This window comes from Lynx canadensis, chromosome B1 (assembly GCF_007474595.2).
Source record: "Lynx canadensis isolate LIC74 chromosome B1, mLynCan4.pri.v2, whole genome shotgun sequence".
NCBI lineage: Eukaryota > Metazoa > Chordata > Mammalia > Carnivora > Felidae > Lynx > Lynx canadensis.
Window position 1 is genome coordinate 75,223,793 of NC_044306.2, and position 17,006 is coordinate 75,240,798.

At 33.8% G+C, this 17,006-nt stretch overlaps 1 protein-coding gene and 1 non-coding gene across 7 annotated transcripts in view; one reads left to right on the forward strand and one right to left on the reverse strand.

The window, feature by feature from the left end:
• FBXW7 (F-box and WD repeat domain containing 7) overlaps positions 1-17,006 on the forward strand; it is a 221,891-nt gene that overhangs the window by 170,972 nt on the left and 33,913 nt on the right. The gene's annotated exons all lie outside the window — the stretch shown is intronic.
• Positions 1,217-1,323, reverse strand: LOC115513131. Its single transcript, XR_003968557.1, has one exon. It is a non-coding gene; the product is annotated as a U6 spliceosomal RNA (small nuclear RNA).

Below are 17,006 nucleotides of genomic sequence, written 5' to 3' on the forward strand. Positions count from 1 at the left end.
ATCCTATCAAGCTCACCTAGTGATTTCTTTCTGGATTGTTCCTGCGTCAGAATTAGAGTTCTTGGCCCTATCTGACTTGTGGAAAGTTGCATAAATTAATGTGTGTCTCACATATAAACCAATTATATAATGATAGATATAATTTATAGGAGATGTATTTATGGTAGATATAAATGATAGATATAAGTTAAGATTTTTTTTTAATATTATAGAAACTTCACCATAGAAAGTAAGAGCGGAAAGGACTACCATTTATGGTGAAGCCAATGACATTCTAAATGTTAGAAGTTACAGTTCAGTTATTTCCATGATGCCGCACATCTCTTTATTTGCATATATAGTGTTTTATCCCTAAATTGTGAAAAGTAAGATAGGTTTTTTTTTTTTTTAAAAAGTGAATATGATACTAGGTTTCTCTTGTGACTTTGGTAGTATCTCTATATATAAATGTTTATATATTTATAAACTTTATTGACATTTAGTTAGGGCTAGAGGAAGAACAATTAAGAATAAGTATTTCTCAAACATTAATACATTAATACTAACTCCAAAAACACAGAGCTAGTTATTTGTTTCTGATTATTTTATATTTTCATGTATCTTGTATTTGAGAGAAAAAATACAATTTTGGGTGAAATTCTCTTAATTTTTTTCTCCTTGCTAGTATTGAAAATGTAAATCAAAACTTGTAGGTTATTCCTATATTTAATTACATTTTTATGTGTGGGTGATTACGTATAGTTCACTTGGGCACAATTTAAGATTAAACAGCTTTTCAGTATTCCACAAAAATCTCTGCATTATCACTTTGGATTTTAAAATGTCCTTGTTACTACTAGTTTGAACATGTAGGGGCAGTATAGTACTGTTTTTGTAAATCTTGTGTGAATTTGTGGGATTTTTGAATTGGTTAAGTGGTGTTAAAAGTTCGTTCTTCTTTGAGAAAATGCAGTTGTATGTCTTATTTTTTAAGGGATGATTGGGGAGTATTTTATTAAGTTGGAACTATTCTTTCAATTCAGGTTCTGATGCATAGTGTACCAATCTTTTATGTTAGGGAAGCTCATGGCCTTGTTATATTTGAAGTCAAGGAATATGTTAAGCTAACAGGAAAAGTACATTTTTATAGTTATAGAGTAAAATGAAGACAGGTAAAGTGGATTTACAAAAATATGCAAAAATAGTAAAATCAGTGCAATTTTGCTCTTTTTGTTTTTTTAAATATGGAAGCTTCAGGAATTTGTGTGTCATCCTTGTGCAGGGGCCATGCTAATCTTCTCTGTGTCGTCCCAATTTTAGTGTGTGTGCTGCTGAAGTGAGCACCAAAATCAGTGCGATTTTGCTCTTATTCATCCTGTAGCAGCCTTTTCAGACATGAGTGTTTAACTATGAGAATCTTTTAAATAAAGTCTTAATTTTTGAATCTAACAAGTGAACACAATTTAGGTTACTAAACAGTCTTATTTTAAGTTTCTTTAAGAAGTATTTTTTTTTTTCAGTATCAAAACGATTTGGGTTATTACAAAATTGATAGTTTTTTTCCCACTTAAATTGATTTACACTTAAAAACAACTGACCACTTTTCTCTTCCATTTATTCATTCAATAATTGCTATGAGTCAAGGACTGCTTTAGGCGTTTGGAGTACAACAGTGAATGAAACAGACTCAAATCCTCATCCTTATGGAGTTTATATCAGAATAGCCCAGTGCTTAACAGCATAGATGATGGAGTCAGTTAGACTTGGGATTGCATTCTTAGCTTCACCACTTACTAAGCCTCATCTGTAAAATGGAGATAGTAGAAGTACTTACTTTCATAGGGTTGTTGTAAGAATAAAATGAAATAACCTATAGAAAGTATGGTTATGTAATAAGAACTTAATAACTATTACGAAGTCCGCATAAGGCTTTTTCAGTGTATTGGTAAAAGTTATAATTAAATCTCCTTATATGATAGTACTTATTTCTTTTACTTACAGTTAATGTTTTGAATATTTTTTCATTTTTAGTTTGTTCAAATTGTGAAAGAAAATGCTTAGCACCAATTTTAAATGGTCATTTTCTTAAATAATTTCCTGAATGACTGTTAATCTCTAAATGGAAAGCTACTGCATGTGAAAAATTAATGTGATTTGTTCTACTTACATTATGTAGATTCATTCACTGTGACTATCATCTATGTAAAAATTAACCCCATTATGTCTTCCTAAATTAAGGTAACCTGTGCTATCTTAGTATTTTGTTTGGAGTTTCTCAGATGTTTAGAATAAATGTGTTGGCTTCAATACCATTAAATTGAAACAATTTAAATCGCTGTATAAGAATTAAAAAGAGTGTGTTGATTCACATATTATGTTAGCTGCTAAAATGTCTAGTAAATAGTTCCCATTATGATTTTAAGCTCTGACTCCATTTCTTTCCCTAGAGCCCTCAAAATAAGTTAATTAAGAAATGGAACATACTTGCTAACATATTTGAAAACGAGCTTATCAAAATGGCCCCTGGTATATCGTTACTGTATAAGAATTGAGACTGAAAATATTTAAGGACTTGATTCGCAGGTCTTAACAAAAGTGCTTAGAGATTTAGATCTGCCTTTGGTACCCTGTGCTGCTCTTGGTTCTCTTTATTTTTTAATTACGTGGAAACCCCATATTTAACACATATACATACATGCGGATGTGGCACACGCACACACACCTACAAGCACTCCCGGGCCCCCCATACACGCAAATGAAATTCTCACGCACCCCACCTCTGTTGAGTAGCTTATCTGCTGTGTTCATGCTGCAACTGCTTCATTGAGGGGAAGTGTTGTTCTGCTGTTTTCATATTAGCTTTGTTATCATGCGGTATTTTCAGCTGCTCATACTCATTACCATACAGCTGGTATGTAGAGAAGACAAGGAAGCAAGCAGAAGTTGTACTGTCTACAAGAATAAGAAGCTCTCTTGCAGATGGGGTGCTGGCAGATGGGGCATGTGTTTGAACAGGTTTTACTAATAACAGAGTGCATTAAAAATCATTCTGAGAAAGTCCTAAGGTCAGTGCCATGAATTCAGAGCTTGAGAGGTTGTTCAGCTTTTTGTAGACCTTTTTAGAATATTAATTAACTCTCATACAAAAAAGTAATAAATGGCTAACCACAACCTCACCCAAAATATTTTTTATCAGTTTTTCCTTTTTCATTTTAGTATATTTTCTCTTTAATGTAATTTACAAAGCATTGATACTATTCGCTAGTGTTTCTCATTATCTTGCACTGTATTTTGTAGTCTTCAATATATTTACTTAAAATTCCCAGACCATGGTTATATACAAAAGTACATATACTTTGAGCAATGTAATAACATTCTTCAGTTTTAATATATAAATGTTAAAATATTTCTTAGAAGATGAAAAGCAAAGAGGATTTAGAAATGCATATATATAGTGTTGACTACAGTGAGGTTTAAGATGAATTATGTTCTATCTCCAAAGTTAGAAGTGAATGGTATGCCCCAAAATGTATCTTTTGTTAAAATTATCATGAAATTATTATGAAAATGCTTTTCATATTCACAAAACCAAATGAAGTAGCAATGAAATAACTATCAGGAACTTTTTTTTTTTTTTTTTTAAAGTATGTCAGTGGGATCTTAGTCCTTTTGGCCCTTTTCATTAAGTGTAGTGTTTCTTGCTAGATCCTTTCTCAATGGGAGGTCATGATAAAAAGCAACTAAAGCAAAATAAAGATAGGCGGTTATGTGTAAAATGCATAATATTCAATTTAATTTTAATGGAAATGTCACTTAACTTGCTATTTTGTTCATAGAGATTAAAATATATATTGCCAAAGGTTGTTTTGTCTTTTTTTTAAAGCAAATATTACTTAAAATGGTTTTGGTAACTCTCAGAACCTTTCAATGCTTCAGATTTCTTGTCAGTAAAATGGAGATTCAAAAATGATATCTCTTGGGTTAATACCAATGAATAAATAAAATACTGAGATCTGTGGGATATGGTGTACATTAAGTGTTGTTAAAACTGTATATTCCTTTTAATAGTAAAAGTTTATTTTCTGTTGGGCATTTTTAAAGGTACAGGAAGTTCTAAACCAGGTTGGTTTTTTTTAACAAAGATAATTGCATTTTTGTTGTATATCAAACTGTATATTTCAGTTTAGTTTATGCTTGAGTTGTGTAACTGATAAATGTCTAGAAAATTGTATTACTTTTCCCTGAGGGGGGGGATATACATATATAAATATATAAGATGATATAAATAAAACTATATATAACACATACTAAATAAATAATATATAAAATATGTTACCTACATCACCTTCCCTTATATTTAAAATTATATGAGCTTTTCAAATTATGCTGAAAATTAACTTTTACGGTTATTTTTTCCTGTAGTTTTGTGTCATTATTGACTAAAGTATGTGTTACATTGCTCATTATCTCATTCAAATATTGTTTTTTGATACCCTGTTAAGTGCAGGATACCCTCACCCTATGTGAGGAGTTGATGTAAAAGAATCAAAATAGAAGTGGTCACTGCTTTCATGGAACTTACAGTTTAATAAGGGACATGACATGATTAATGTGCCTACAGTGTGACAAGGCGTTGGGTCAAGCACTGTGGTTAACAGCTTTAGAATGGGGAGGAGGTGGCTCAGAGAAGGACTATACACAGATGATTCCCATGTTTTCATCTCTAATCTAGACCTTTGTTCTGAGCTCCAGAGCTAGTTGGAGCATGATAGCCTCACCTGGATGTCTCAAAGACACCTCAAATCAAATATGACCAAATATGGAATTTGTGATCCTCCCTACCCCAGGAAAAGCAAACAAACACTCTTGTCTAGTATCCTCTCTCATGTCCCATCCAGTGGGAAACCTAAGAACCTAAGAACCATAAGAAACCTAAATGTCATCTTTAATAATTCCTCCTCCTTTACTTTTCATGACTAGTCAGTCTGTCATCAAATCCTATTAGTTTTATGTCCTAAATGTCTTGTAACTGTTCACTTCTACCCGTCTCTTGTTGCACCTAGGTAGTCTAACCCACTGTTATCTCTTGCCTGGCCTGGTGGAATAAATTCCTCACATAGTCTCTCCACATCCACTCTCACTTCCGTTCTGTTTTTAATACTACATTTAGAATGATTTTTCAAGAGGCTTATCTGATTATTTCTTTCCCTTCACTAACATGCAGCATTAGCTTTTCACTACTCTTATGGTAAAGACCAAAATCCTTTATGAGGTCTTGCATAATCTAGCCCTTATCTACTTCTCTTAACCTCATTTTGCACCTGCCATAGAGCCTTTATTTGTGCCTTGCAGCCATTAGGGGTGCCCTTCCCCCACCACAACACACTTTAGTCATTGCTTCTCTTCTCTGAAGAGACTGCTTCTTCTTATCCGAAGAAGACTTCTCTTCTCTGAACCTCTAGAATAGGTCAAAACCTTAACATTACACATTTTTCTAAAACTCTATAGCATTTACCACAGTTTTACTTTGGCTTTGTTTTGTTTGTCTTCCTCTCTTACTACACTGTAAACTGTAGCCATGAAGCTGAGACCATACTTAATTTAACTTATGTGTAATAGACACCCAAATAAATAAAGGAATGAGTGTGGGAAATCAAAATAACCATATAAATCTATATTTGTTTTAATTATGTATCCCAGGTAGAATAACAATTGGAGATAGTTGAAACAGTGTAGGATAGAATCACAGAGATAGGCATGTGTTATCAACACTGATGTTTACTCCTAGGAAGTGATAACCACACATGGATCAAACTGATACTAAAGATGGATTGTTCCTTTAAAAAAGATCTGTGTGATGAAATTAAGAAACAGGGCCAAAGTGATAAAGTGATAACTGCATTTTGAAGCATATGTTTGCTACATACTCCAAAAAGTGCCCCCTCAACACTACTACATATTAATAAGTTAGGTATTTTTAGTCTATTAAACTAAAAAATTCAAAATCAAGTAAAAGTCTTAATACCCTTTTAAGGGAACTTAAGGGAATTAAGTGTTGTGGGGTTGTGATAAGCATTTAAAACAATTTCTTTAGTGTTATGATACATAACTTTCGTCAGTTTTCTATCGTGTTCAGATCATTTGGGTAAGGGTGAAAGACTATTAGCCCTTTCAAAAGGACTTTCCAATGAGATACTTTGGTGTATTCTGTTCTCAGCTTTTTTTCATTATTTCATGTTTTAGAGATACAAAGTATAGGACATGAGGGAGTGAGGAGGGTAGGCTATGGTTCTTGGCGGGGGAGGGGGGTTAGGAAAGGAAGCAAACCCATGTATTATCGTAAACACTGTTCATCAGATAGATTTTCTTTCACTGTGCCTACTGATGGCTGCCTACCTTCAATATAATGTCAAAGATAATGGGAGCAGTTCTTCACCAAGGGGGCATTGGCAGTGGTGTATTAATTCTTTGTCAGGCTGCTCTTGGTAAATTCCCGGAAGTAAAGTGTATCAGAGTACACAATTAGCTACCTAGTTTGTCTCTTCTTTCTCAATGTCTGCTGTGATTCTAACATAGATCTCATCTATAATCACATATTTGGATACTGAAACAGCTCGGGAAACATCCTAGAGATTTCTTAACTACCAGTACTTCTTGCTATGTATGTAGAAAACACTATTTCATTTTCTGTAAACTGGAGACCAAGATTTGCCTGTGTTCAAATCCTAGCCACCCTACTTAGTTGTCTAACCTTGGGGAGAAGTTACTTAAGCTCTCTGTGTCTATTTCCTCATCTGTAAAATGGGATAATAATAGTACCTATTTCACAGGGTTGTTAGACAGTTTCAATGAGTTTATGTAAGTACCTAGAAGAGTGCCTGAAGTTCTCTTCTGTGTATACTTCATTTTCTTAAGAGAAGATTTTTTTTTAAAGAGTTGCTTATTCAAGTTTGACTAGTTTACAGTATTTTTTGATGGTGGGCAGTTAAGGAGTATTCAAATCAGATTAAATGTAGTGTTTGTTTTTCCTTTTTTCTTAGGTTTAAAATATTGCCATCTGTGTTTCTTGAAAATATCTCTTCCTCTTTCTAGCTCTATGCATTGTCATATAAATTGAGCAATTTCATCCATCAATTATATTGATTCGTCATTTTTTTTTATTGACTTGTCTGTTCTTCCTCCTGAATTGGGAGTTCTTCCAGGGTAGAGGTTACATCTTGCTCAGTTTTTCATTCTTTTTGCTTAGTGTCTGGCTTTTAGTAACCCTGGCTAAATATTTCTTGAATGCAGCAGATCTAGAACTACCAAAATAAAATGTTTGAATCACTGTTTGGTTTTCTTCTCCCATCTTGTTTCATTGTTTAGAAAATAGAGAACCATTATATGACTCAGGATTCATTTGGATGAGACTCATAATATTACAGTGGAATTTGAGGTTAGAGGCTCCCCATAAATTTTTCTCACATAATTTCCTTTTTCTGTGTTCCCTATATAGAAAAACAAGTACAGTACATTTCACAAAGTTAAAGTCTTTGAAATAAATGAATTGGTGGAGTATAAATGACATCTTGGTCTAACAAAATCTTTTTTTTAATGTTTATTTATTTTGAGAGAGAGAGAGAGAGAGAGAGAGAGAGAGAGAGAGAGAGCAAGCAGGGGAGGGGTGGAGAGAGAGGGAGACAGAATCCCAAGCAGGCCAAAACCCATGAACCATGAGATCATGACCAGAGCCTAAATCAAGAGTTGGATGCTTAACTGACTGAGCCACCCAGGCTCCCAATAACAAAATCTGCTTATTGCAATTGCTTAATAAAAGCTAGTTAAATAAAAATGTCTGAAAAATACCATTTAATTTTAATCTGCCCTTTACATTGTGATCATGATGATTAACCTGTCTTTATTTAACATCTCTTGAAAGTTATTCTAAGTTCTTAGTATGTTGTTTTGTCTCTTGATAGAATAACTTTTAAGGAATGTCTGAAAGTGAAGACAGGGGTGTGTGTGTGTGTGTGTGTGTGTGTGTGCATGTCTTTATCACAAAGGCTAACAAAATATTACAACTTTAAGAATTTTCTGTAGTTCATCTTTTTGCTAGCTTTGACTTCATGTAATTTGGTAGATTTCAGCTATTCCTCATAGGATTTTTTTTTTCATATTGTAAAAGTTTGAACATGTATTGACTCAGTTAAAAAGAATTTAAGATTCAATTTCTTAAAGTGTTCTCAAATCACCATGTAGCAGTTCTCAACAGACCAGCTGTATGCACAGAGCAGATCTTAAATTGTAATGCACATTTGTTTAGTAGTCATTGTGCCATGATTACATACCATGAGTTCACACAACTGGAAGGAAACTCATGATACCCATCCTGCAGAAAGAACATTTTAGAATTCTGTATCAAGTGCGGCAAACTTTCAAAGTTAGTTTTTAAACATTTGGAGGCCTTGAGTATTTATAGATAAATATGTTCTTAAATATTAAAGAAATTTAATAAAGAAAGTGAACTTAAAATATATCTTTTTAATTTTTTTTTAACGTTTATTTTTGAGACAGAGAGAGACAGAGCATGAACGGGGAGGGTCAGAGAGAGAGGGAGACACAGAATCCAAAACAGGCTCCAGGCTCTGAGCTGTCAGCACAGAGCCTGACGCGGGGCTTGAACTCAGGAATCTCAAGATCATGACCTGAGCCGAAGTTGGAAGCTTAACCAACTGAGCCACCCAGGCACCCCTAAAATATATCTTTTTAAAACAATGTTTAATGTTTATTCTAGGGAGAGAGAGAGAGTCAGAGAGACAGAGACGGAGAGACAGAGACAGAGACAGGGTGCAAGCAGGGGAGGGGCAGAGAGAGAGGGAGACACAGAATTCGAAGCAGGCTCCAGGCTCTGAACTGTCAGCACAGAGCCCGACGTGGGGCTCAAACCCACGAACCGTGAGGTCATGACCTAAGCCGAAGTTGTATGCTTAAATGACTGAGCCACGCAGGTGCCCTATAAATAAAATATTTCTATTCTAATAGTTTTGCCAAGATGTCAAAGTGCTCCTGACTATTGACCTTACATTCACTGCAAATAAAAAAAAACTACCATAAATCATATACCTTTTCACATTTAACAGTTATTTTGAAAATATTTCCATGACAGGCAAAAATTATGTCAAACCTTATTCATGACCCATCTATTTCTAGTAATCTTTCTTTGTACTCTGCTTTTATTTACTGAAACTTTATAGTCTGTTGAAATCTCCTAAAAAGTTAGGGGATCATGTAGATGTTATGCTAGTCAGATAATTCTAGATTCTTTCAAAGCAAAGAATGCAGTTTCTTAAATTATTGCTTTAAAATATAATTTGATGTTTCTGAAATGACTCTTTAGAATTCTCCTTTTTAAGTGTAGTGGGGGCATGATTACTGGGTTCTTCTCTCCTTACTTGACAGCTGCATCAAACAAATAAAGAGCAGGCAAGGTACTCGAAAATAAGTAAAGAATTGATTAAAGATCACCATGATGCTAGAGCAAGAACCTGATGTGATTTATGTTTCATATTGGCCTCACACCAATATGGAATTAATAAGTGTTTTTGAATAAGTGAAGTAAGTTTAAGTCCACAGACTTTGATTCATAACTAGAGTTTTAAAAGATTAAAGTTATCCCTTCTCAGTTTAAATTCTTGTGGAAAATACATAAGATGATTGAGATGAGAAGAGATGCTATATTTTAAAAAATACAATAAGTTTGAATCTGGACTTTATGTATCTGGTAGCCAAATTTTATAATGGGACATAGTTATCAAAATTGGGAAGCCAACCAATAAAAGATTACCGAGTTGAGAATAATGTGTATTTTAGATTAAGCAGATCTTGTGTGACAACATGCTAATGAGAGTGTACCTAATAAGTAGGGTTGCACCTGAGGCTGTACTTAGCTTTAGCTGAAGGCTTTTTCCAACTTTGAGATTCTGTGGTTATGTTCTGGAATTTTTTTTTATGATCACAGATAAGCAGTCTTAAAAAGTGTACCATGGGTAAAATCCTTTTGTCTCTAATAACTAAAGGTAACCATATCATTTACCATTATAGACATTTGTTATAATAAGGCTGGAGGCATTGTCCATCTATAGAGATCTGAGCCCAACATCAGTGTCTTTCTCAAAAAAAGTAAATTATTAAATGTAAGGATAAAATCAGAACATAGAGAATAGAAGAGCAAGGTAATAGAGATATGATGCAGTAGATACTCCTTCATTCTTATAGAATTGAGTTATGAGATATAAAGACTTACAATAGTGCTTGGCACATGGTGTAGCCTAATAAAGTAGTATAATTCTCTTTTCCAAGTTTAGGAATCTTTTGGGATAGCTGCTGAGTTTGAGAGTAAGTGTGAGGGAAATGAAAGAGTAATTGCTGCACGAAAGAGTTGAAAATAGTTATATCTTCTTTAATCAGTAACTGAGAATTACTTTGTAAGCAATATTTAATTTTATATATATTTTTGAAAATATAAAAAATAATATAGGCAAAAATATATACAGAAGTTCTGTTGTATTTACTCTTATCCTGAAAATCCTGTAATGACTTCACAATTAAATCTGAACTCTTGACCATGACCTACAGGATCCTACATGATCTGGTCCTTGGTTACCCGTCTGACTTCATCGTATACCAGTCACTTCATCTTAGCTAGACTGGCCTTATTCTTGTGGATCCCAGGCTCTACTCTATCATTTTGACTTAAAAGTTGTTTCCCGGGTGATGCCATTCAAAATTAGCCACACTTCTTTACTACCCTAGCTACCTACTCTTTCATAGCACCCTGTTTGATTTCTCTCTTAGAACTAAGCATTATATGAAATTATCTTAGTCATGTATTAGTTTGCCTATTAGATGACTTCTCCCCCACCCTGCCCTGGAATGTTACACTATAGGGGAGTAGAGAGCTCATCTGCATTGTTTGCCACCTTATACCTAGAGCCTAAAACAGTTGTTGGCACATACTGGGTTCAAAAGGTTATGCAAGTGAACTTGTTTATTGACAGGTAAGAAAAAAGAGGGAAAATCTCTTATTAAGCCTCTTAGATGACCATTGTGAATATTTTAATATATTTACATAGGCTTTTCTTTGTGTGTGTGTGTGTGTGTGTGTGCACGCACACACACACACACACACACACACTTAAATATTTGCATATATATTTTACATTGGACCATACTTTATATCATGTGTTTGAATCTCACATACCTTCTACTTTACAGTAGCCCTTCCCCTAGTTCTTTACATGATGAACAGTTAGTTACACGGTGAGCTAGAATGCTCTACAATGAAGTGTTTTCCTTAAGACTTCCTTAAAAGGAGGCTTTGAGTTGGGGGCTGGAGAGGCAGGACATGGGGAGAAAGGGTTGGGAGCAGAGCAAGACAAACTGTTTAATTTTCCAAGTATGTCATGCACTTTTGAATACCAGAGGTCCTTTCCCCACATATTGGTGAAAATCAATGAATCATGTACCCTACTGCCCTGAATTACATTTTTTATTGTCTTTTCATCAAGTTTTTGGGAGATTATCATGTTCAAATGAATGTTTATTTCTGAAGTCTCTTCATTCCCCCCTATATTCAAAAGTACAAGCCGTTTGTGTATATGATCTGGTAGGAGTGCCTATTGAAACAGAAGGACCCCTTATTAGTCAGTGTTTATAACTAAATAAGAAGTCAACAGTCTTTACGCCCACACAGTAAAGTTCTCCTTGTACAGAAGGACACATATTATCCCTAAAATGGGAGAATGAGTCATGGCAGAAAGTACTTTTGAAGAAACCGTTACTAGTAAATTAAAGAATATTTTAACTGTAATATTAAATGTTTGGATTAGGAGGTGTGTTGGTAAATAGTTTACTCCTTAATGCACCTTATAAGACCAGTGAGTACTAGAAGTCTTACATATGTTAATTCTTCAAGGTAGTGATAGTGTTATTTCCACATGTCTTTAGTCCACAGATGATAATTTCCTTTTTCTTCCTTGACATCTAAAAAAACTTCTGTTTGCTACCAAACTCAGAAGCAACACTATTTTATATGAAATTTTCTATTTGAATGATTTCTTCATTTTCTGACCTCCTACACTACCCAATTTGGCACTTGATAGATATTGTTCTCTATTAGTTTCTTGTCTTGCCAGCTGGATTTTAAGTATCTTGGCGGGGGAGAAAGGTTACTGTAATGTTTTTATTTGTCCTCAGCATTTTGTAGATATTGGGATATAAGTGATTATTTTTTAATTGATTTCTTTTAACCTAAATCTTTCAGTTTCTGTCACCTTTTCCCAGTCACCATGTCTTTGCCTCAGATTTCCCACATGTAGCAGAAGCACAGTCAGATGGATCTAGATAATCATTCCATGAACTGAATAATCAAGATTTAATCATAGTTTGCATATGCAATTGCTGTTTACAAAATATAACTTTTTGCTTCCTTCTTTAGCAATGTCTGATTTTTTGAGCCTAACTTGCTTGAGCCATCACGTATCTAATGGAAATCAATTAATAAGTAGTGAACTTGGGACCGGAGTCTAAGGTTCTAATACAGCTGTATAACCCTGAGCAAGACACTTAATTCTCTACCCTCACCTTTCTCACCTGTTAATAGCAGTTATTATTTTATAGGATATTTGTTATATGCTGGGCATCTACTAGGTCCTCACAATGACTCTGTGGGCTAGGTTAGTAAAGTTGTTAGGCGGTAATTACCATTAGAAAAACTAGAACTCCTGAAAGGTCAACCCTTACGGAGGTTCCACTCTAATAACAGCAAAGCTGGTGTTTAAACTCAGGTTTCTCCAATTCCAAACCCCATGTTCATTTCATAAATGAAGGAGAACTAGATTAGATGACTTCCAAGTTCTCTTCTAGTTCTAAACGTTATGGCTTCCTGCTATTAATGTTGTTGTTGTTGTTGGCTCAGTATGTACAACTTTTTTTACTTCTTAGCTTTTAGCCCCTTTCTCAAAACTTTTTGGTCATAACTAAATTTAAGTCATGACTAATCTGTGACTTATTTAAGACATTAATTCCAGAATTTTAAACAAACCTTGAAACAAAAGGCTATATTAATACTAAAATATAAGATTGATATAGCACACCTACAGAAATTTTTTTTTCCGAGTAGGTAAATGTATTTGAACATCACAACCAGCAGCAGTAAATATGGAACTGGATAAAGAAAGTAGAAGAGTGAATAGAGTTCTAGGTCTTCTATTGAGAGAATATTGATTTCATCCCTTCTCTATATTTGCTGTTTTATTTTTCTTGAAATCAACCTTATTTTTATAGTTTCTCATGATATTTTCATTACTCTGCTGAAGGGTTACTATAAAGCAATCACAAAAAATTTTGAGAAGGAACTTTTGGATATGAATTCAACATACTTACTGATGGTTGATTTTGGATTTGAAGCATGAGATGTAAAGATGAATTGATTTCTAAAGAAGTCAGGATACATTCCAGAGTGACTTCCTTTGTCAATTATTGCAGGTATTGCCCATCTGTATAGAGATACTATAAGGAACGTTTTGGTGCATGGATTAAATCTGATAGCTCTACCACAATATGAATTTTAGCAGAGCAAACAAGCAAAATTCCCATCTTTATTGTTTTCTTCTGTAGCTCTGATAAATGAAACTCTTAACTTGCATCTCGTATGTATGTATGTGTGTATATATATGTACTTGCACATATGTTTATCAGATAACTAATTTGGCCCAATTAGAAGGGATGAAAAAAGCTTTTACTGCTTGAATTAATGTTGCAGTTTATTTGTGTCAAATCCTCAAGGACTGTATTTTTGTAAAGAGAGCTATAAATACCAGAAACTTCAAGAAAAAGAAAAATTTATAAAAGTACCACTCCTAAAATTATAGTTATCTTAAAAATTATTTAAAGCAGTCTGAGCTATATTTTGATTTGCATTTTGATTTACAGTAATATTTCACTATTTGTTTACTTGGATGATAGTTTCAAACTAAATCTGGCTTACCTTGTTTTATTTTACATGTTCTCAAATAACTGGTTTTGAACTAATATCAATGTGAATTCTAAGAGTCAGAAGTGTGTATATTACCCTATTCTGTGTCTTAAATTCAGTGGAGGAAGAAAAGCATTTGCTTAATTGCATACTCTCCTGTGCCTGACAAATTCTAGGTTGCTAAATAAATGCTTAATTAATGAATAAGACTGGAAAATAACTTATTGATCAGTACTGCCACCTACTTGCATTAGGGAAAATGTAGATGCTGGGCGTACATATTATTTTAATTGACAATACCCGTGATATGACAAACTATTAACTTGCCAGTTTCAGTTGTGAACCTTTTAGTAAGAACTCACATCCCAGAAAGTTAATGACAGTGGGTTAGTGTGATTTCAAAAAGTTTGTTTTAGCTTCAGTATGCTTGGCATTCCTTTGATGTTGAAAGTTTGAGCTGTCTCTAATTTAAATTCTATGCTTGGGCAAGACAGCCAATTGTTGTGGTAGGTAGTTTTTCTAGTGTAATATCAGAGTGAAAAATGTTGTCTTGATAATAAAGAAAATCACTGACATATAAACACATTCTGTTATTATAAAATGGAAGTAAATTTTTAAATGTTAGCAAGATAATGAAAAGAACCAATAATAGTATAAAATCATCAATTCTAGTACAATGGATAAGACTTTTTAGTACTGAGTATAACATATTTATGCTTTAGAAAAATGATGTCCTGGTTGCTACTATTTATTTGTATGGCCAGTTATTCAAAAACATTAATTATTGTTATGTATCATTTTTCTGTTGTGTCCTAGAATAAGATGGGAGCCTTCAAGGAGTAGATAGTAGTGGAGAAAGATATATAAAAATAATGACAATAATTTTTAGGTATGATGAGTGCAATAGAAGAATTTATTTAAAATGGAAATAACTCTGAGACCCAAGGTGAGGAAAAGTATTCTATTACTCCTTCTGTACTGTATAAAGGTACATACTTCTCTGAAGATACATAATTCAGTGAAGACTTCTTGACTGTTTATATTTTTCTCACTATTTATAGGTAGAATAATTTGGTTTCTGTCAGTGACTACAACTTGCCCTTCTAAAAACTTAGTCATCCCAACTAATTGCTCAGAAAGAACCATTTCTCTTATGCTAGCTCACAAGTTAATCATTCTACTACCTTATTTCCCAGAGGCTTTGCCTCTGAGGCGGTACATCTTCATATCTTTGTACTGTTTTTTAATTTATTTATTTTCTTTCTTAAGTTGCTGCTCTCATCCATTCTCATACACGTAGCTCAATGGAGTTGTGATAAGATGAGCATTGAATCTGAGTTAGCAGTCACTCCCCTTGCTGATAGATTTCCAGTAAGGCTTACAGGTTGTCAATCAGCACAAGAAATATTTTTTTTATACAACGGGAAATTTATTGCTTAGCTGGAATTACATGAAAGTATATTGTAGTGGAAATATGTTTAATACATTGAGTATTGATTCTAAAAATTTGGATGACAAACACAAGTATTGTCTCAACAGTAATGGTTGACTAGTCTTTTTTTCAGTGAACTTACTAGTTAACATTCTAGCATAAAGCGTAAAATACTTTTTTTCCTAAACTTATTTAACATAGATTGTGGACTGATCTCAGTTTGAAATGTTTCTGTCTACCTCAAGGGTCAGAAAAGATAGATAGATACACACATAAAGGCTTTTTTCATTCATACTACTGAAAAACTTAAGTCTCTGAAGAAAGTTTTACATATCTGTATTTTAGGGGCACCTGGATGGTTTAGTTGGTTGAGTATCCAACTCTTGATTTCAGCTCAGATCATGATCCCAGGGTTGTGGGATTGACCCCTTCAGCAGGCTCTGCACTGAGCATAAAGCCTGCTTGGGATTCTCTCCCATCTCTTTCTCTCTGCCCTTCTCCCCTGACCACATGCACACGCTCTCTCCCTCCCTCTCTCTCTCTGTCTCTCTGTCTCTCTCTCTCTCTCTCTCTCAAAACAAAAATTAAAAGTAAACAAATAAGCAAGTAATAAAAATATCTGTATTTTAGTCAATACTCTCAGAAATAGGAATGGAGAATGTTTGGGGTTTTTTTGCTTTTTTTAAAAATTTTATTTTTTATTTTTTTAAATTTACATCCAAATTAGTTAGCATATAGTGCAACAATGATTTCAGGAGTGGATTCCCACTCCTTACCCATTTAGTCCATCTCCCCCTCCCACAACCCCTCCAGTAACCCTCAGTTTGTTCTCCATATTTATGAGTCTCTTCTGGTTTGTCCCCCTCCCTGTTTTTATCTTATTTTTGTTTCTCTTCCCTTATGTTCATCTGTTTTGTCTCTTAAAGTCCTCATATGAGTGAAGTCATATATTTGTCTTTCTCTAATTTCACTTAGCATAATACCCTCCAGTTCCATCCACGCAGTTGCAAACGGCAAGATTTCATTCTTTTGGATTGCCGAGTAATACTCCATTGTATATATATACCACGTCTTCTTTATCCATTCATCCGTCAATGGACATTTGTGCTCTTTCCATACTTTGGCTATTGTTGATAGTGCTGCTATAAACATGGGGGTGCATATGTCCCTTCAAAACACCTGTATCCCTTGGATAAATGCCTAGTAGTACAATTGCTGGGTGAATGGAGAATGGTTTTATTTGCTTTTGTTCATATATATATATATATATCATGATGAAATTAATAGATCACAACTTTCATTAATAGAACTTTAGAGAATATTGAAAATTATTTTATTTTATTTTATTTATTTGAAATCTGGTAAGAGGTTTAGTTGGCTAGTTTTGCTTGCCAAATTCTTTCTTCATGGTCCAAATTAACATTGTAACAAGATAGTAGGGAGAATTGTTGAAATAATTAGGAAAATAAAATCTTCATGAGTACTTAACTTATGTAATGTTTATTACATTCTCACTTAAAGGATAAATTAATAAAAATAATTATCAAATGGGACCCATGGAATGTGGGGAGTGTGGGGTGG